General features: G+C 36.4%; 1 protein-coding gene and 1 non-coding gene across 15 annotated transcripts in view; both read left to right on the forward strand.

The window, feature by feature from the left end:
• ANKS1B (ankyrin repeat and sterile alpha motif domain containing 1B) overlaps positions 1-22,944 on the forward strand; it is a 1,175,033-nt gene that overhangs the window by 106,088 nt on the left and 1,046,001 nt on the right. The gene's annotated exons all lie outside the window — the stretch shown is intronic.
• On the forward strand, positions 21,721-21,792 carry TRNAW-CCA. Its single transcript has one exon. It is a non-coding gene; the product is annotated as a tRNA-Trp (tRNA).

Below are 22,944 nucleotides of genomic sequence, written 5' to 3' on the forward strand. Positions count from 1 at the left end.
TGGGGAAACAGTGGAAACAGTGTCAGAGTTTATTTTGGGGGGCTCCAAAATCACTGCAGATGGTGACTGCAGCCATGAAATTAAAAGACGCTTACTCCTTGGGAAGAAAGTTATGACCAACCTAGATAGCATATTAAAAAGCAGAGACATTGCCAACAAAGGTCCATCTAGTCAAGGCTATGGTATTTCCAGTGGTCATGTATGGATGTTAAAGTTGGACTGTGAAGAAAGCTGAGAGCTGAAGAATTGATGCTTTTGAACTGTGGTGTTTGAAAAGATTCTTGAGAGTCCCTTGGACTGCAAGGAGATCCAACCAGTCCATTCTAAAGGAGATCAGTCCTGGGTGTTCTTTGGAAGGACTGATGCTAAAGCTGAAACTCCAATACTTTGGCCACCTCATGCGAAGAGTTGACTCATTGGAAAAGACTCTGATGCTGGGAGGGATTGGGAGCAGGAGGAGAAGGGGACGACAGAGGATGAGATGGCTGGATGCAATCACCAACTCAATGGACATGAGTTTGTGTGAACTCCAGGAGTTGGTGATGGACAGGGAGGCCTGGTGTGCTGCAATTCATGGGGTCACAGAGAGCTGGACATGAGTGAGCGACTGAACTGAACTGAACTGAACTGAACCACCATCCTAACTCATATACTTCCAGAGGGCAAAAAAAAAAAAAAAAAAAAAAAATTCACATATAAAGGTCAGATTTATATTGTCACATACAATGGCACCAGATTCTCAATAGCAACATTAGAAACTAGAAGATAGTAGAGCAATGACTGAATAATTCTGAAGGAGAGTAATTTACAACCTTGAATTTTATGCTTGGCCAAAATCTTAGTCAGATGTGACTGATAGAGATATTTGTTTTAAATATTTACATTCATGCACTCTTTCTCAGGAAGCTAGTAGAAGGTGGGCTCTACCAAAGTGAGAATGTAAACTAGGAAATAGGGAGATGTCCGACTCTTTGTGAACCCGTGGACTATACAGTCCATGGAATTCTCCAGGCCAGAATACTGTAGTGGGTAGCTATTCCCTTCTCCAGGGGATCTTCCCAACCCAGGGACTGAACCCAGGTCTCCCACACTGCAGGCGGATTCTTTACCAGCTGAGGGAAGCCCAGGATCTAGAAACTAGCTCTAATAGAGAAGAGAGGCAAAAGAAATTCCCAGGTTAGACCTGAAGTTCAGTGCAGATTAAAGCAGGGGCACACGATTTCTAGTGGGCATAACCACAGGAAAAAACAAATTGTTTTATAGGTTTGACTTTAAGAAAAATTATATTTATAATGTTTTTAGAGTTCTTGGAGTATGGGGGAAGATTTACCCAAAGATTGAAAAAGAACAATAAAGTGCATGCAAATCAATTAAAAAAAAGAAAAGCTATTACAGCAGGGAAATATAATTGTAGTATAGGGCTTTAATCAGTAAGCAATATTTACTTAGTCATTATAAAAACAATTATGGTAATAGCCGCAAATTATGTTTCAAGCATATGGGGTGGAGGAGATGAAGTGGATATAAAGTGAAAATTCTCATACCATGTAGGATACCAAAATATAAGTATACACACATGATTTAGAAAGCATGGAGCTAATGCCAGAAGCATAAGCTGAATGAGCATAATGTGATCACATCTGGGAATGAGAGAGCCTTGATGGTGGGGTGACCATGAGAAAGTTTGCTAAAGGACAGCTGTGTTTTTAAGTCTTTTTGTACTACTTGACTGTATGTATGTATTACTTTGACAAAAGTAATAAGAAAAAGAAAGCTCAGAAGTAGAGGAATTCTGAAACTTTTTATACTTAGACTTTTTTGAACAGTGTTTTTTCACATTTGCACTTTTACTTTACTCTTTCTGAAATGTTGCTCTTCTTTTTGTCTTTCTGGACAAATCTTATTCCTTCCATATCATTTGGCTAAAGTGAAGCCATCCATTATTTTCCTAAGCAGAGTTAGGGTTTCCCTTCTTGGTGCCCCAGAATTTTGTGCAAACTTCTTTTATATAATTTATCTTTTGACAGTTATTTGTTTGCAAGCTTATCTCCCTTCTGTCTGTCAGCAGTTTGAGAGTTGGGAAGTGATGGCTTTAATTTTTGCCTCCTCTGCAGCACTTAGCATACAGCCTAATCATAGCTGATGCTCAGTGAAAGTTGAATGAAGAATGGATGTAGGATACAATTAGGAAACCTGTGTTCAGATTTGGCTTTTGCCTTTGCCCCTTTCCTGATCAAAGCATTTAAAAACCGGATGTGATGAGCTTCAAGTTCTCTATGAATTTGAAAATATATTATTATTTTTTTTATTAATGGCCCTAAACTTGCAATTAAAAAAGCTATGTATAATAAGAGTTCAGTTCAGTTCAGTTGCTCAGTCGTGTCCGACTCTTTGCGACCCCATGAATCACAGCACGCCAGGCCTCCCTGTCCATCACCAACTCCCACAGTTCACTGAGACTCACGTCCATCGAGTCAGTGATGCCATCCAGCCATCTCATCCTCTGTCGTCCCCTTCTCCTCCTGCCCCCAATCCCTCCCAGCATCAGAGTCTTTTCCAATGAGACAACTCTTCGCATGAGGTGGCCTAAGTACTGGAGTTTCAGCTTTAGCATCATTCCTTCCAAAGAAATCCCAGGACTGATCTCCTTTAGAATGGACTGGTTGGATCTCCTTGGAGTCCAAGGGACTCTCAAGAGTCTTCTCCAACACCACAGTTCAAAAGCATCAATTCTTCGGCGCCCAGCTTTCTTCACAGTCCAACTATCACATCCATACATGACCACGGGAAAAACCATAGCCTTGAATAGACGGACCTTTGTTGGCAAAGTAATGTCTCTGCTTTTCAATAGAGTACTTCTTAACTAATGGGCAGCTGCTATATATAACACAGGGAGCCCAGCCTGGTGCTCTGTGATGATCTGGAGGGGTGGGATGGGAGCAGAGAGGGAGGTGTATATATAATAAACAGGGAAGGAGTGTATATATCATTGTGATTGATGCACAGTGTTATATGGCAAAAACCAACATTGTAAAGCAATTATCCTCTGATTAAAAAAAGACTGCTTCCTACATCTTTAGATTGCAGTTTGTAATTATTTTATATTTTCAGTTAAAAAATCTATTTTCTCTATAGACAGTATGCTTTCAGAAGACATGTCTGTCTTGTCCAGAATATTTCCCAGTATTTTATTTAATTGACTGAATATACTAGTTTTAGGTGTATAATATCATGATTTGGTATTTTTATACATTGCAAAATGACCACCATGATAAGTCTGGTTATCATCTGTCACCATATAAAGTTATTATAATATTATTTACTGTATTTCCTATGCTGTACATTATATCTCTGTGACTTATTTATTTTATAACTAGAAGTTTGTACCTCTTAATCTCCTTCACTCTGTTTCACTCATTTTCCCATCTCCCTCCTCTCTAGGAACCACCAGCTTATTCTCTGTATCTTTGAGTCTGTTTCTATTTTGTTATGTTTGTTTGTTTTGGTTTTTAGTTTCCACATATAGATGAAGGCTTCGTATTTGAAGACAAATATGGTATTTGTCTTTCTCTGTCTGACTTATTTTACTTGGCCTAATAGCCTCTAGGTCCATCCACATTGTCTTAAATGGCAAGATTTCATTTTTTGTTTAAATGGCTGAGTAATAGTCCATTGTATACTATATATCATATTTCTTAATCCATTTATGTAGTTCTGGACAATTAAGTTGCTTCCATATCTTGGCTGTTTTAAATAATGCTGCAGTGAATATAGGGGTGCATGTATCTTTTCAAACTAGTGCCTTTGTTTTCAGAAAAATACTTACAAGTGGGATTGATAAATCGTATGATAGTTCTAATTTTTTGAGGAACCTCCATACTCTTTTGCATAGTGGCTACAGCAGTTTACATTCCCACCAACAGTGCAGGAGGGTTCCCTTGTTTCCACATCCTTGCCAGCAACTGTCATTTGTTGTCTTTTTGCTAATAGCCATTTTGACAGGTGTGAGGTGATATCTCCTTGTGGTCCCACCATTTGATAGAGAGACTTGCATATAGAGACACACAGTAAGCTTTTGTTTAGTAAATACATAATGACATTAATTATGGGTGCTCTGAAGATCCTATTTTTCTCACAGACATTTTAGAAAAATATCTTTAAATCCAAAATCTAATAACTGAGATTTGTCCTTGTCAGCTATTATGTAATACCACTTCTGTCTGCATACTTGGTTTTACATTTTCTCTGTATTCAGTGCTGTTTCACTCCTTTAATTACTTCTTCAAAATTTCTTTCATGAGGGCTTTCTGAGTTAATCTTTTCTTCCAAGGCTCAGCAACTTAGTGTTTGAGTGTTGTGATTTATGTAAGATTTTTTTTTTTTTTTCTGAGTTAAACTAAACAATTTGGGGCAGTTTTTGTGGCTTGATAAAACACTATACATTTTAACGAGTCAAAATCTAAATGATTCAAATCTACAAGCTGGCTTTCCCTTTAATACATGCAAGTAAAAAGTCAAGGACTTGTCAAAATTTATTTTAGATTTTTCCAAATCTAACATTTTGAAATGCAGCTTAAATGTTTAACCAAATGTTTAACCAAATACCAAACATCACTGCATTTATTCCTCTCCTGCTGTAAGTTGCCATTTGGCAAGAGACTGAATGAAAGTCTTTTTCTAAACTATTCAGTATTTCTAAAGAATTTGCAGCCTTTAACAGTAGTCTCTTATTTCCCTGGATGTATGTTCAGATTCCAAAGTATTCATTGTCATTATTCCAACTTTTTGCGGCAACTTCAAGTCATTCATCTATCTGCGTCTGCACCCTCCCTCCCTCACTACCTTCCTCCCTTCCATCTTCTCTCTTTCTACTTTAATGCCATGAGTGGCTAAGAGATTTAGGTTATAGGCCTACTTTCCAAGGGAACGTGAAGCAGGAATGGATCTAACTATTTATGAGTACACCCTATGTGCTTCAAAGAAGACATATGTCAGGACTTTCCTGGTAGTCCAGTGGTTAAGAATCTGCTCTCCAAGGCAGGGAATGTGGGTTTGATTCACAGTAGGGGAATGAGATCCCACATACCAAGGGGCAACTAGAGAAGCTTGAGTGCTATGCCTACCGAGCCTGTGTGCTCTAGAGACTGTGCTCTGAAACTAGAGAAAGCCCACATGCTGCCCCAAAGACCCAGTGCAGCCAAACAAACAAACAAACAAAAAACAACAACAAAAAGAAATAAAAACACACCATGTCAAGTACCTGCTAAGATTAGACATTGTGTTAAGGGCTTTATGTGTATTTTAACTCTCACAGCAACCTTGTGATATGACTTTTCCCCCCATTTTACTGGCACTCTGAGGAATAAGCAATTTGTCCAATTATAAAACTTGTATGTTGGGACATCCCTGGCAGTTAGGTGGTTAAGACCCTATGCTTTCACTGCAGGAGTAGCAGGTTCGATCCATAGTGAGGGATCTAGGATCCTGCGTGCTATGTGCTGCAATCTCTAAGTTTAGAGGGAGCACTTGAAATCAGGTCTGACTAGAGCACCATGCATCCTGCCTTCCTTGCATATCAGATACTCTCTGAGAACTTCAATAGCAGTGTATTTATGCTAATGCTATTTGAATTAAGCCTTTAAAAAAAAAGATTGATAATGTCAGAGATTTCCTTTGATCTCAGCTATGTATTTTTTTAGTTTTAGAAAGGCTAATATTTCATTATATGAAGCTGAGAGTTTTTGTAAATGCATTGAGTGAGAGAATAAGGATTCAAAATATTTTGAAGGCATTCAATGAAAAATTAAACTTCAAGGATAAAATTTAGTAGGAGCAAATGTGAGGTATTGTGTACAGGCCACAAAGAAACAGTTGCACAAATGAAGAATTGGTGAGATATGGCTTGGCAACATTTTTTATGGGAAGCTTATGGGATTTTATCGTGGTCAGCTCAATGTGAGTAGTGATGTAATTAGGCTGCTTTTTGACTTCAAAATAGGTAGAATTAGGGACGTGAAATATCTCAGTTTATTTTATTCTAAATTGTGTTCAGGTGGCACTAGTGGTAAAGAATCTGCCTGCCAATGCAGGCGACACAAAAGCCACAAGTTCAATCCCTGTATTGGGAAGATCCCCAGGAGAAGGAAATGGCAACCCACTCCAATATTCTTGCCTGGAAAATTCCTTGGACAGAGGAGCCTGGCGGGCTGCAGTCCATGAGGTCACAAAGATTTGGACATGACTGAGCATGCACACACGCTCACTCTGTTCAGACTGCATTTGAAATAGCCAGTATGGTTTAGGCAGAGTTTAAAGAGTTATGTGAACATAAAAAGGTGACTTTAGGCTGGGAGAGTCACAAAGTTGAGTAGTGGGTCCTATTTGTGTTCCTGGAGCAAAACTGTGTTCTCTCCAACAGAAACAGAACTGACAAGATGTATGTATGTATATAGGAAGAGAAATTTATTTTAAGGAATTGGTGATTGTGGAGGCTTGGTTAGACCAAAATTGCAGGATAGACCAGCATGCTGGAGACTTAGGGAAGAGTTGCAGTTTGAATCCAAATTTGGTCTGCTGGCAAAATTCCCTCTTCTTCCTGAGAGGTTAGTCTTTTCTATTAAGGCCTTCAACTGATTGGATGAGGCCCTCCCACATTATGGAGAGTATTCTGCTTTCCTCAACGTCTATATTAAATACTAATATCATCTAAAAAAATCTTCACAGAAACATCTGGAACAATCTTTGATGACACATCTGTGTACCATGACATGGTAAGGTTAATCATCACAGCATTCTTGAATGAATTAATAAAAAAGAGACCATTCTTGAATGAATGAATTCATTAAAAATGAGTGAACAATATGTAGACAGTTGAAGATGTGTATGTATAGCTGGAAAGGAAAAGACTCAGGAAGACTCAAAGTAATGGCTATGCTTCAATATTTGAGGGACTTGAGGTATTAGGTTTAGCTGAAGGCAGGGATGAGTCTTGAGACAGAAAACAAGAGTATAAATAGAAAGTTTGTATCAGAACAATTGAACCTACCTTGTAATTCCTTTGAATGTCATTACCTAGGCAGTTACTTTCCTGGTAGGAGATCAGTATATTCTTCTGTGAAATAACTGAATAACTCTAAAGGGAAGGTTTCCATATGCTGATATCTGAATGTCCTCCAGTGCAAGTTACCTCCCAACCCAATCACCCAAAAGTGAAATTCTTATATCAATAATTTCCCTCATGCTCACAATGGTTCTGATCAGCATTATAATACTTTATTCTTAAAAACAAATAGGAGGGGAAATAATTATGATAATTTACCTAACATTTAGACACAGGGCTAAGTGATTTAGTCCTCACAACAACTCTGTGAGGTAGGTACTACAAACATCATCTCCATTTTCCAAATGTGGAAACTGAAGCATACATTAAGAAACTTTCCCAAGGTCACATAGTTTTTATGTGATTAAGCTAGATTTTAATCCTGACAGGCATACTAATAAGGAAGATATTTTTGGGAGTTATATGAAAAAAACTTCAGATTATAATATATCCACCATTGGGAAGAATAGAGGAAAAGATCCTCAAGGTTTTATTTTAAAGTGTTTACTTAGGATTGATAATTATATTCCCTAAAGAGGTAATTTTCAATATGAACCTAACAAATAGTTTATGGAGAAAGGCATAATTTGCTGAATATTTTGGCTGGTAATCTGATTTCATGTCAGATTAGGACATTGATTCTCAATCTTGGATTTGTGAATGCCAAGGGATACACAAAAGCAATGTGAATCTTTTGAAATTGTTTTCACTATTTCAGAAAGCTTAATGAAATTTCATGTTTGCCTTTACTAAGGATGTATAGATTAACCAAAACATCAAATTTTTGTCTTTGCCTAAATATCAACCCCTTATTTTTATCACTGGATAATTTGTGCCAATAAAAATAGCGTGTTGCTAGGTAAACATTTCTAATTTTTAGGAATGTGTTTTTCTTTCTTCTCTGTATGTGTTTTTCCTCCTTGATTTTATTTTTATTTATTTTATTTTTCCTGTAATATAAAAAATTGAAGTATATCAAAAATATAGAAAATGGGGGTCATCATAAGTATACAGTTGTTTGAATTTACAAAGAAAAACCAATGCAACTATCATTCAGAATAAGAAATAGAACATTCCTAGTACTCAGAGACACCCCTGTACATCCTTCCAGTTGGTAGTGGATGCATACATATTTTTGTTTAATATAAACATTGGAATGGTATAGCTGGGTAATAGTGTATGCATTTGTTTCGCTTTTTCCAGAGTGGCTGTTCAAAATTTACACTCTAACTAGAAATATATGAATGCTATTTTAACCATTGTTTGGTATTAGCATTTTTAATTTTAACCATTCTTGCAATTATATCTTTTCTTATCTGTGACTTGTCTTTTCACTTTATTAATGCTGCCTTTGATGAATAGGAGTTGTTAATTTTAAGTATTAGTAGTTTATCAATCTTTCCCTTTGTGTTTAACACTTTTTGTGTCCAATTTAAGACATTTTGTGTACATCAAGGTGATGAGTTATCCCTCTTAAGTTAACTTTTAGAAGTTTTGTTATTCTGTTATAGCTACAGCTATTATTTATTAGGAATTGATTTTTAGAAATGATATGAGGTTTATGTCAGTTTTCATTTCTTCATATTGACATTCAATTGAACTAGTACCACTTATACTATTCTGCAATTAACTTTTAAAACATATATGTGGGCCTGTTTTGAACTCTCTTCCGTTCCATTGATTCATGTATTTATCCCTGTGCCAATACAACATTATCTTATTTACTGCAGTTATGTTCATGTTTGATCACATACCTCTCCCCATCTCTTTGAGATTCTCTTGATTTTTTTTCCTATATTGATTTCATAATCATCTTGCTTATTTCCACAAAAACTCTTCTGGAGTTTTTGTGGAATTATGTTGAAACTATAGAAAAATACTGAGAAGTTGACATATTTTCAATATTTACTCCATGAGCATGGTATGTCTCTCTAAATGTTTAAGTCTTCTTTAATTTTTTCCAGCTTGCTTGAGGTGTAACTGACAAATAAAAATGGTATATATTTAGGTTGTAAAGCTTGATTTTTAAGATGTACATGTGATGATTTAATAGATATGTACATAAATATTTCAAATAGTGTTCTCTGTAGAGATCTTGAACATCTCTTATGTTTTATTCCTAAGTATTTTATATCTTAAATTTTATTATAAATGTCATCATTTAAAACATTTTCTATCCTTTTTTTGCTGCTGTGTCTAGAAACAATTGATTTTTTAAAAATTTGACCTCAGATTAAATATTCTTTTTTTTTCTAATTTTATTTCATTTTCAAACTTTACATAATTGTACCAGTTTTGCCAAACATCAAAATGAATCCGCCACAGGTATACATGTGTTCCCCATCCTGAACCCTCCTCCCTCCTCCCTCCCCATACCATCCCTCTGGGCCGTCCCAGTGCACCAGCCCCAAGCATCCAGCATCATGCATCGAACCTGGACTGGCAACTCGTTTCCTACATGATATTTTACATGTTTCAATGCCACTCTCCCAAATCTTCCCACCCTCTCCCTCTCCCACAGAGTCCATAAGACTGTTCTATACATCAGTGTCTCTTTTGCTGTCTCGTACACCGGGTTATTGTTACCATCTTTCTAAATTCCATATATATGCGTTAGTATACTGTATTTATGTTTTTCCTTCTGGCTTACTTCACTCTGTATAATAGGCTCCAGTTTCATCCACCTCATTAGAACTGATTCAAATGTATTCTTTTTAATGGCTGAGTAATACTCCATTATGTATATGTACCACAGCTTTCTTATCCATTCATCTGCTGATGGACATCTAGGTTGCTTCCATGTCCTGGCTATTATAAACAGTGCTGCGATGAACATTGGGGTACACGTGTCTGTTTCCCTTCTGGTTTCCTCAGTGTGTATGCCCAGCAGTGGGATTGCTGGATCATAAGGCAGTTCTATTTCCAGTTTTAAAATCAACACACAGAAATCCCTTGCATTCCTATACACTAATAATGAGAAAACAGAAAGAGAAATTAAGGAAACAATTCCATTCACCATTGCAATGGAAAGAATAAAATACTTAGGAATATATCTACCTAAAGAAACTAAAGACCTATATATAGAAAACTATAAAACACTGGTGAAAGAAATCAAAGAGGACACTAATAGATGGAGAAATATACCATGTTCAGGGATTGGAAGAATCAATATAGTGAAAATGAGTATACTACCCAAAGCAATTTATAGAATCAACGCAATCCCTATCAAGCTACCAACAGTATTCTTCACAGAGCTAGAACAAATAATTTCACAATTTGTATGGAAATACAAAAAACCTCGAATAGCCAAAGCGATCTTGAGAAAGAAGAATGGAACTGGAGGAATCAACCTACCTGACTTCAGGCTCTACTACAAAGCCACAGTCATCAAGACAGTATGGTACTGGCACAAAGACAGAAATATAGATCAATGGAACAAAATAGAAAGCCCAGAGATAAATCCACGCACATATGGACACCTTATCTTTGACAAAGGAGGCAAGAATATACAATGGATTAAAGACAATCTCTTTAAAAAGTGGTGCTGGGAAATCTGGTCAACCACTTGTAAAAGAATGAAACTAGACCACTTTCTAACACCATACACAAAAATAAACTCAAAATGGATTAAAGATCTCAACGTAAGACCAGAAACTATAAAACTCCTAGAGGAGAACATAGGCAAAACACTCTCCGACATACATCACAGCAGGATCCTCTATGACCCACCTCCCAGAATATTGGAAATAAAAGCAAAAATAAACAAATGGGACCTAATTAACCTTAAAAGCTTCTGCACATCAAAGGAAACTATTAGCAAAGTGAAAAGACAGCCTTCAGAATGGGAGAAAATAATAGCAAATGAAGCAACCGACAAACAACTAATCTCAAAAATATACAAGCAACTCCTACAGCTCAACTCCAGAAAAATAAACGACCCAATCAAAAAATGGGCCAAAGAACTAAATAGACATTTCTCCAAAGAAGACATACAGATGGCTAACAAACACATGAAAAGATGCTCAACATCACTCATTATCAGAGAAATGCAAATCAAAACCACTATGAGGTACCATTTCACACCAGTCAGAATGGCTGCGATCCAAAAGTCTACAAATAATAAATGCTGGAGAGGGTGTGGAGAAAAGGGAACCCTCTTACACTGTTGGTGGGAATGCAAACTAGTACAGCCACTATGGAGAACAGTGTGGAGATTCCTTAAATATTCTTATTTGTATTATCAGTTTATCTGTATTCCTTTGGGTATTCTGCATCATAACAGCAGTTTTATTTCTTCCTTTTCATTACTTAGTCCTTTATTTCTCTTTCTTCTCTATTGCACTGGCTAGGACTTCCTTTAAATTGTTGAAAAGCAATGGTGTTAGCGGCATCCTTATTTAGTTTCTAGTCTCAAGAAGAAAGCTTTCATTACTTCACTTACAAATAAGTATAATGATTTCTGTAGGTTTTTATTTTTTTTCTCATAAACTTAACACATTTGTGTCATAAGCACTCAGATCAAGAAATCAGCCCCGCTGAAGCTCTTCCCTTACTCATTTCCACTGACTATTCCTGAGGATTACCACTCTCCTAACTTCTAAATGCTTTAATTTTTTTTTAAATAGAAACATTTTTTAATCTAAGACAATACCATTTTATTGCTAGTTTGCCAAAGTGCATTATTTTAAACTCTTGAATTGGTATTGAATTTTATAGAGTGCTGTTCCTGCATCTATTGAGATGATTATATAATTTTTCTCCATCATACTATTACTGTGGTAAATTACATTGCATTACTAGAATAGACCCTACTTAATCATCCCTTTTATTCTATAGGATTTAATGTCCTGATATTTCCTGAGTTCAAGAGTCTTGCATTCATGTTCATGACTAGGATTTGCCTTTAATTTTGCTTTCTTCATTTTGGAAAATTAAAATGTCTTTGTGTGGTTTTGGTATTAATGTTATCCTGGTCTCAAAAAACATTTGGAGTATTTCCTGGTTTTCTGCTCTGTGAAAGATTAGTTGTAATATTGGTGTCATTTCTCTTAAGAATTTGGATGAACTGAAATATTAGTATACAAAGTTGTCTATGATGATTAGAATGGGGATGAAATGGAGGCAGGGAATTTCATTGGTTTGTGATGATGGCTTTGATGGCTAGGTTGGTGGAAAAGAAGGGAGAGGACAAATAATAACAATATTAACATCTTGATTCATGTAGTATTTTATAGCTTAAGAATTGCTTTCACTTGATCTTTGCAGTGGTCTTGTTAAGTAGAAGATGTAAAGAAAGGATGAACTGAAGATAACTGTAAGGTGTTACTGAGGGATTAATATGTCACTGATGTAAGGATGTCAAATTATTTCTATTTTATTCTTCTTTAAGAAGGATTGCCAAACATATTTGTTATTTTCTTCCTTGAACCACCTTTTAATGAAAGAAGAAATATAAAAACAAAAGTAAAGAAGTGGAGATCTCTTATCCCTAAAATAATAGGATTTGAGTACGTGATTACTACATTATCTTCAGATTTCTAAACTTCTGTTTATTGTATAGTCTAATAACAAATTTAGATCTTCTTGTGGCAATTATTTCATAGAATAGACCTGGTAGAACAAGGGCCAGTATCATACCTTTAACAATTAATTTTTTGATAGATTACTCCTAACATAATACTACATTTTTGGGAAGAGGTATTGGAATAAAGGGCAATGGTGTTGAAAATACTAAGAAAATAATCAGCAAAAGTGGAATATGAACCACTTAAATTATGTAATTGTTTGGGAAAGCAAATGCACAAACAAATCAGTGTAGCTAACCTTAAGAAAATTGAGAAATGGGGAAATATGGCAGGGAACACAGGGAACAAAGTGAATTCAGGTAAAAATGGGAAAGAGTAGGTAAGCAAAAAACAAAACAAAAACAAAAACCTGCTTGTTTAAGTTCTATATGTTTGATAAAATTATTCTAGATACTTCTGTAACAGAGCCATAAAAAAAATCTTCTAGTACAGGATAACTTCATTTAAAGTATTTGTTATCTTTCAGTGAGGAAGACCAGGCACAAAGTTAGGGCAGAATGGCTTCACCTCCACCTCAGGAGTTCCTAGGTTGCCAGCCATAGAAACCAATTCCAGTTAAGGAAGCAGAAAAAAATTTGAATGGTATGTCTTTGAGTGTCTTCCAGAAGGGGCTACAGACCAGCTTGAGGCAGCAATGGGTGTCTAAGCAGTAGGGTCCTCGCGTGGTCTTGGTAGAGCTCCAGTTCTGGAACTTTATCTTTTCATTCTTAAGCCATTCTACTTCAGATTTAAATTTTGGAGAGTCTCACTGGCCTTGCTTGGATCATTGCCCATCCCTGTTTAGGAGGAAGCCAGGGCATGCTGATTTATAGTAAGAATGCATACAATAGGGAAGATGGAATTCTCTGGGATTAAATGAGGTGCTATTATCAAAAGAAGGAAGAGATTGAGTCTAGACAGCCAGATTCCTACAAATAAATGTAGTCCAAATTCAGGTACATGTCTAAGTAAAAGAACTTCTAACTTAGATATAAATAAAGGTCAAAATAATACTTCGTTTTTGGTTTCTAAGGTAGTTTTCTGCTTTTTCCAGCTTCTACTGAATAAGTTGATGAGTCATAAGTCTGCTTTATGTCAAGCCCTTTTTCTTATATTCCCAACTTTCCTTCAGAGGTACAGTTATATGTAAACAAATTTCCAAAAACTGTGACTTCCAGCTTCAAATTTCCAAAAACTGTGACTTCAGCTTTAATTTGTCTTCTAAGCAAGGATTTCCCAACTATTCTCTTCCACTTTGTTTTAGCACTGACTGCTTCTGGAATTAAGACTGAAGCTCTCAGATTATGAAAGTGAAAGTGAAAGTTGCTCAGTTGTGTCTGACTCTTTGTGACCCCATGAACTATATAGTCCATGGAATTCTCCAGGCCAGAATACTGGAGTGGGTAGTTGTTCCCTTTTCCAGGGGATCTTCCCAACCCAGGGATCAAACCCAGGTCTCCCTCACTGCAGGCGGATTCTTTATCAGCTGAGCCACCAAGGAAGCCCTAAACACTGTATAAATAACCCAATTTTTGGAGGTCATTTTCCATATACAGGCTTGAATTAAAGGCTGTTATGAGTCCATGAGCCAAACTATAAAGGATGTTGAAATGTTACTGGAATAGATTAGGAACATGGCATTAGTTAGCTCAGTTTTTACAATGTGGCAAAATCTAAATTTGTCTCTTTCCTACCAAAGTAAAAATTATCTTGAAGTAGAAACTAGTACAATTGAGCAGTGCTCATCCATCATGAAGTAAGTTTTGAAACTAATCAAAGAATATAGATTTGAAGAGGAAGCCAAATTGTTTGTTTATCTAAGATAGAAATATACCTATCTGGTTCTATGAGTGTCTTAAGCTGTCTAACAGCTCATTAACATTGATGCTCCTTGCCTGAAATCATCTGGTGACACAGCGTGATGGTGTGGGAGAGTGGAGACGTCACTCGGCAAAAGGTCACATGGCTAGTAATTGCAAAATCTAAATTCAGATTCTAGTCCTATGTAACTCCAAAGCTCATGCTTTTTCTTTCTCCAAGAGAAACTTAGATATATATAAAATCTGTTATTCACTTTTGTATCCTATTGTTTGACTTAGTACCTATTACAGAGTGTGCTGGGAGGAAGGATTAGTGGAGGAAACAATGTGAGCAAAGGCACAAAGCATGAAAGCTCATGTATATTTCACTTAATAACATGTAGTCCAGTGGTTTGAATATAAGAGTATGTGAAAGAGATTATATGTTGTCATTTTGAAAGTTATATTGAGGTGGGATCATGAAACCCTTTGATGATTAGGTCAAAGGATTTTAGATATTTTCAATAGTCAGGGTGAAGCCCCTGAAGATTTTTGAGCATTGAAGTGGCAGGATCACAGTTGTGTTGTAGGAATGTTAATTTTGGAAGTAGTAGATAGAATGAAATGGGGGTTAAGAGATTAAAAGTAAGGAGACCTGTTAGGTATTTGCAAGAAATTAAGAGCAAGTACTTGATAATCTAAACTTTGGGATGGATTAGAGTGGAATTGGAAAAGGAGATATACTTTTGATAAATATTTTGCTGTCAGACTTTAAGTTAGCAATACCTTGATATGATGGCAGGGAGAGAGGGAAACTTTAATAATCACTTTGGAATTTAAAGCTTAAAAGATTGAGAGAATGACAACATGCCACCCACAAGGAAAAAGTCAAGGGGTGAAACTTTTTTCCTCAAGGTAGGGGAAAATTGGTTTAGTTTGCAGAGATGTTCAGTCAGGGGTCTCAAGGACATCACTGGCAGGGCCTGGAAATGCATGATTGGTCTTTGGAAGAAGGTCAAAGATTGATACAGAAATTTGAGAGGCACTCACATGGGAAACCAGCAAAAGGAAAAAAATCACTATCTAAAAGTCAGCCAATATACGAATGAATGGTACAGCCCACATGGAATATAATGCTAACTGTTAGTTCCTAACAGGATTGCCTCTCCATTCCTTGTGACAGCTGGGTCTAGGGATAGAGAATTCTGTACCATACTGTTCTTTCCATCTGGTCTAGAAATACTGGGTGAGCTCTCTGGAGACATTTGTGAAGAATTGATAACTAAATTCAAGGGAGATGAAACCTGTTTTTACTTCTCCTTGTCAGCTTCTCCATTTTTACATCACCTTTCTTTCACACTCCCCTTCTACCCTACTAGTTTCTGTATTCTCACACTTATTGCTCAGTACAAATTTTTGGTGGTGTGGTGTACGAGAAAACTAGGATGGATTGCAACATTTGGATGTTGAGTGGAAAGATGAAAGCAGTGCATGAGAATAATTTATTATTCTGTATTAAAGATCCTAGCATTTCCCTTCACTTGAGTTGTATTTTGTATCTTTGATAACTGAATAGCATTCATAGTATCTAGTTGCATTAAGCAAGACATATGAACAAGCTGGACTAGTTAGCATCATGAAAACATGAGACAATTTTTAAGACATGTTTACCTTAGCAGAATAATAGCATCTTTGTTCAGATGACTATTAGACAAAAATAAAAATATTTAGAAGCATAGGAGCTGGGTTTTTAGCTGTCTTAAGTCTACCTTTGTGCTTCTGTTTGTTGATATTATGTAAATAACACAGATGTTCTGTTTTAAATGTTGCCTTAAAAAAAAGTCAGTGCTGATTTTGACTATTGGAGAGCCTGTCGTGTTTTTCTGCTGTGAAACTTGCTCTGTGCTTTCTTTTTAAAAATAATCCTTTTACAAATACAATCCTGAAATGCTTTGTTTCCTTTTTTATGCATAAGAGCATGCTCACTGGAAGCATATTGTATGTGAAGATTGTCACTTTTTAAATTTTGTGCACTGATGGTAAGCAGGAAATCTTTTTAACCTTCTTCTTTGAAAAAATGATTTATACAACACCACTTCAGAAATTCGGTGTTAACAGTAAAATTATTTCTACAGCTATTACAATGAAGAATAATAGAAAACCTATGTTAAAAATGAATAAAAATGAATAATGCATTTATTTTCATCTTTGGCTTTACTCCCCCACCAGCTTCTTATTTGGCTACTAAAAGAGATGCAGTAAGATTCCCCAAAAGTGTTAATTCTTTTTCTGGAGCTAGTCCAATAGCATGTCAAAAGAATTTTGAAAAGAACATTCACTTATGTATAACAGCTTTAGAATGCGTAATAGGATATACTAGTATGCTTTTAAAAGGAGCATGGAGAACATAAAAGAAGTGTGTGAACTACTTTATTGTTGTTCATGATTAAACCAAAATTGTTTGCATGTGAACAGATTTAATTGTTTACAAAATCTACATAACACTATCAATAGAATGGGATATGGGGGGAGGGAGACATGAAAGCTTTCAGCCTGATTATGATTCATAGCTGTTCCTCTAATAAATAGCTCTCCCTAAATATAATCTGAAAAAAAAAATAGCAATGAAAACAATTTGTTACTTATAGACAACTGAAAATAATTCTATTGATTCTACATTTTAAACTGTAGATTAATCTGGATCAGGGGAGTAATGAGAGTTTACATAATGAATAAGGTGTGTCTAGAGTCTTCAGGAGGATCAGTGACAGGGTAACTATGTATCTCTTTTTTTAAAGGAATTGCCCTTCTTAAAAATTTGATTTACTATCCAAAGGAAATTTTTTTTTAAGTGATTATATGAAAAGAATAGGAAAGATATAATTATCTTTTTTGAGGGGGAGGGTACCTTAGCAAGAGTTGAGTTTATTACAGTTTCCAGTTCTTGGTGCATTCAGTATCATCATTTTCTCTCTTAAAATTTTATTGCCATTTTTTTTTTAATGTTTATAACTTAATACTCAGCTTCCATTTCCAATTCCTTTTATAGGTTTTCACTAAACAATGGTCAGATATGTATGGGTCTTTAACAACATGTAGAATTGGGTTGTTTAGGGAATGTGCCTAACTGAGTTCGATTGCCCCAGTCTCTAGTCTCCTCTCTTTGAAATTCTTCTCCTAGTGTCCTCCAGAGGGCTGTTTCTAAACTATAAGTTCAATCACGTCAATTGACTACTTAAGTCTTGACAGACTTTCCCGTTCTTTAGGAGGCTCTTCATAAGTTAATCCCTGTTTGCTCCTCCCAACCATCTCTTATAAAATTTCCCACCTTCCTCACTAAATTTACTAAATTTTTGCTGAACATCCCATGATGATTCATGATGTTAGCCTTTACACAAATTCTTCCTTATGTTTGTATTTTATCTGACACCAGCTTTATACCTCACTCCACCTGGTCTTTCCTGGTAGCTCAGATGGTGAAGAATCTGCCTGCAGTGTAGGAGACCTGGATTGGACCCATGGGCCAGGAAGATCCCCTGGAGAAAGAAATGGCTACCCAGTCAGTATTCTTGCCTGGAGAATCCCATGGACGGAGGAGCCTGGCAGACTACAGCCCCTGGATCACAAAGAGTTGGACATGACTGAGTGAATAAGCATGCATGCTTCTGTACCTGGAAAATAGTTTTTTTTTTTTTTTTGTCTTCGTAACACAATTCAAGTGCTCATCATATTTTTTATGAACTGTCCTCCATACTTCTATAGGTTGATTTGGTCTGTATCATTTGTCTTTGCTCCTTCACTGTACCTGACATAGAATTTTGTCAAAACACCAGTAACACTTAAAAAAATTTTTTCCCCGTGTTTGTTTCTCTTTTCTAAACTCTCTTAGTCAACTTTTTAACCCAAGTAGTGTTTCCAAATTCCCCCCAAATATTAATCTTTGGGATTCAGGAATGAGAAACTGTAATTCTTAGAAACTCTGGAGAATTCCTTAAGTCATAAGTTGTTCTTAAAATATTTCCAGCAGTCTTTATATGCTATATTATTATTATTATGAATATCTTGAAAATTTGTTTAATATATGAAAAATATGAAGTTTAGTTGTGTTTATAAAGAACTGTAGCCTACAGTGACTAATCAAACACAAGAAAGCACCAGTAAATTGTTATTGGTTTTTTTGAATAAAATAACATTCAAACAACTAACAGTACCACAAAGAACCATATGTCAATAAAGAATTCCGAATAATGATAGTAAAAATGATCCAAAACCTTGAAAACAAACTGGAGTTACAGATAAATAGCCTGGAGACAAGGATCGAGAAGATGCAAGAAAGGTTTAACAAGGACCTAGAAGAAATGAAAAAGAGTCAATATATAATGAATAATGCAGTGAATGAGATAAAAAACACTCTGGAGGGAACAGTAGAATAATGGAGGCAGAAGACAGGATAAGTGAGGTAGAAGATGGAATGGTAGAAATAAATGAAACAGAGAGGGAAAAAGAAAAAATAATTAAAAGAAATGAGGACAACCTCAGAGACCTCTGGGACAATGTTAAAGACCCCAACATTCGAATCATAGGAGTCCCAGAAGAAGACAAAAAGAAAGACCATGAAAAAATACTTGAGGAGATAATAGTGGAAAACTTCCCTAAAATGGGAAAGGAAATAATCATCCAAGTCCAAGAAACCCAGAGAGTCCCAAACAGGATAAACCCAAGTCAAAACACCCTAAGACACATATTAATCAAATTAACAAAGATCAAACACAAAGAACAAATATTAAAAGCAGGAAGGGAAAAACAACAAATAACACACAAGGGGATTCCCATAAGGATAACAGCTGATCTTTCAATAGAAACTCTTCAGACCAGAAGGGAATGGCAGGACATAATTAAAATGATGAAAGAAAATAACCTACAGCCCAGATTACCGTACCCAGCAAGGATCTCATTCAAAAATGAAGGAGAAATCAAAAACTTTACAGACAAGCAAAAACTGAGAGAATTCAGCACCACCAAATCAGCTCTCCAACAAATGCTAAAGGATCTTCTCTAGACAGGAAACACAGAAAGGGTGTATAAACTCGAACCCCAAACAATAAAGTAAATGGCAACAAGATCATACTTATCAATAATTACCTTAAATGTAAATGGGTTGAATGCCCCAACCAAAAGACAAAGACTGGCTGAATGGATACAAAAACAAGACCCCTATATATGTTGTCTACAAGAGACCCACCTTGAAACAAGGGACACATACAGACTGAAAGTGAAGGGCTGGAAGAAGATATTTCACGCAAATGGAGACCAAAAGAAAGCAGGAGTAGCAATACTCATATCAGATAAAATAGACTTTAAAATAAAGGCTGTGAAAAGAGACAAAGATGGACACTACATAATGATCAAAGGATCAATCCAAGAAGAGGATATAACAATTATAAATATATATGCACCCAACATAGGAGCACCGCAATATGTAAGACAAATGCTAACAAGTATGAAAGGGGAAATTAACAATAACACAATAATAGCGGGAGACTTTAATATCCCACTCACACCTATGGATAGATCAACTAAACAGAAAATTAACAAGGAAACACAAACTTTAAATGATACAGGAGACCAGTTAGAACTAATTGATATCTATAGGACATTTCACTCCAAAACAATGAATTTCACCTTTTTCTCAAGTGCACAGGGAACCCTGTCCAGGATAGATCACATCCTAGGCCATAAATTTAGCCTTGGTAAATTCAAAAAAATTGAAATCATTCCAAGCATCTTTTCTGACCACAATGCAGTAAGATTAGATCTCAATTACAGGAGAAAAACTATTAAAAATCCCAACATATGGAGGCTGAACAACACGCTGCTGAATAACCAACAAATCACAGAAGAAATCAAAAAAGAAATTAAAATCTGCATAGAAACAAATGAAAATGAAAACACAATAACCCAAAACCTACGGGACACTGTGAAAACAGTGCTAGGGGGAAGGTTCATAGCAATACAGGCTTACCTCGAGAAACAAGAAAAAAGTCAAATAAATAATCTAACTCTACACCTAAAGCAACTAGAAAAGGAAGAAATGAAAAACCCCAGGGTTAGTAGAAGGAAAGAAATCTTAAAAATTAGGGCATAAATAAATGCAAAAGAAACAAAAGAGACCATAGCAAAAATCAACAAAGCCAAAAGCTGGTTCTTTGAGAAGATAAATAAAACTGACAGACCATTAGCCATACTCATCAAGAAACAAAGGGAGAAAAATCAAATCAACAAAATTAGAAATGAAAATGGAGAGATCACAACAGACAACACAGAAATACAAAGGATCATAAGAGATTAATATCAGCAACTATATGCAAATAAAGTGGACAACTTGGAAGAAACGGACAAATTCTTAGAAAAGTACAACTTTCCAAAACTGGACCATGAAGAAATAGAAAATCTTAATGACCCATCACAAGCACAGAAATTGAAACTGTAATCAGAAATCTTCCAACAAACAAAAGCCCAGGACCAGACAGCTTCACAGCTGAATTCTACCAAAAATTTAGAGAAGAGCTAACACCTATCCTACTCAAACTCTTCCAGAAAATTGCAGAGGCCTGCTGCTGCTGCTGCTAAGTCACTTCAGTCGTGTCCAACTCTGTGCGACCCCATAGACGGAAGCCCATCAGGCTCCCCCGTCCCTGGGATTCTCCAGGCAAAAACACTGGAGTGGGTTGCCATTTCCTTCTCCAATGCATGAAAGTGAAAAGTGAAAGGGAAGTCGCTCAGTCGTGTCCAACTCTTAGCGACCCCATGGACTGCAGCCTTCCAGGCTCCTCCATCCATGGGATTTTCCAGGCAAGAGTACTGGAGTGGGGTGCCATTGCCTTCTCCGTCTATGAGGCCACCATCACCCTCATACCAAAACCTGACAAAGATGCCACAAAAAAAGAAAACTACAGGCAAGTATCACTGATGAACATAGATGCAAAAATCCTTAACAAAATTCTAGCAAACAGAATCCAACAACATATTAAAAAGATCATACATCATGACCAAGTGGGCTTATCCCAGGGATGCAAGGATTCTTCAATATCCACAAATCAATCAATGTAATACACCACATTAACAAATTGAAAAATAAAAACCATGTGATTATCTCAATAGATGCAGAGAAAGCCTTTGACAAAATTCAACATCCATTTATGATAAAAACCCTCCAGAAAGCAGGAATAGAAGGAATATACCTCAACATAATAGGGCTTCCCTGATGGCTCAGAGGTTAAAGTGTCTGCCTCCAATGCAGGAGACCCGGGTTCGATCCCTGGGTTGGGAAGATCCCCTGGAGAAGGAAATGGTAACCCACTCCAGAATTCTTGCCTGGAGAATCCCATGGACAGAGAAGCCTGGTAGGCTACAGTCCATGGGGTCGCAAAGAGTCAGACACAACTGAGCAACTTCACACACACACCTCAATGTAATGACAAACCCACAGCAAACCCATTATCTTCAACGGTGAAAAACTGAAAGCATTTCCCCTAAAGTCAGGAACAAGACAAGGGTGCCCACTCTCACCACTACTATTCAACATAGTTTTGGAAGTTTTGGCCACAGCAATCAGAGCAGAAAAAGAAATAAAAGGAATCCAGTTTGGAAAAGAAGAAGTAAAACTCTCACTGTTTGCAGATGACATGATCCTCTACATAGAAAACCCTAAAGATCCACCAGAAAATTACTAGAGCTAATCAAAGAATATAGTAAAGTTGCAGGATATAAAATCAACACACAGAAATCTCTTGCATTCCTATACACTAACAATGAGAAAACAGAAAGAGAAATTAAGGAAAAAATTCCATTCACCGTTGCAACGAAAAGAATAAAATACTTAGGAATATATCTACCTAAAGAAACAAAAGACCTATATATAGAAAACTATAAAACACTGGTCAGAGAAGGCAATGGCACCCCACTCCAGTACTCTTGCCTGGAGAATCCCATGGACAGGGGAGCCTGGTGGGCTGCCGTCTTGGGGTCGCACAGTCGGACACAACTGAGCGACTCAGTGGCAGCAGCAGCAGCATAAAACACTGGTAAAAGAAATCAAAGAGGACACTAATAGATGGAGAAATATACCATGTTCATGGATTGGAAGCATCAATATAGTGAAAATGAGTATACTACCCAAAGCAATTTATAGATTCAGTGCAATCCCTATCAAGCTACCAACGGTATTTTTCACAGAGCTAGAACAAATAATTTCACAATTTGTATGGAAATACAAAAAACCTCGAATAGCAAAAGCAATCTTGAGAAAGAAGAATGGAACTGGAGGAATCAACCTACCTGACTTCAGGCTCTACTACAAAGCCACAGTCATCAAGACAGTATGGTACTGGCACAAAGACAGAAGTATAGATCAATGGAACAAAATAGAAAGCCCAGAGATAAATCCACGCACCTATGGACACCTTATCTTTGACAAAGGAGG

The sequence above is a fragment of the Bos indicus x Bos taurus genome, chromosome 5 (assembly GCF_003369695.1).
Source record: "Bos indicus x Bos taurus breed Angus x Brahman F1 hybrid chromosome 5, Bos_hybrid_MaternalHap_v2.0, whole genome shotgun sequence".
Classification (NCBI taxonomy): Eukaryota; Metazoa; Chordata; class Mammalia; order Artiodactyla; family Bovidae; genus Bos; species Bos indicus x Bos taurus.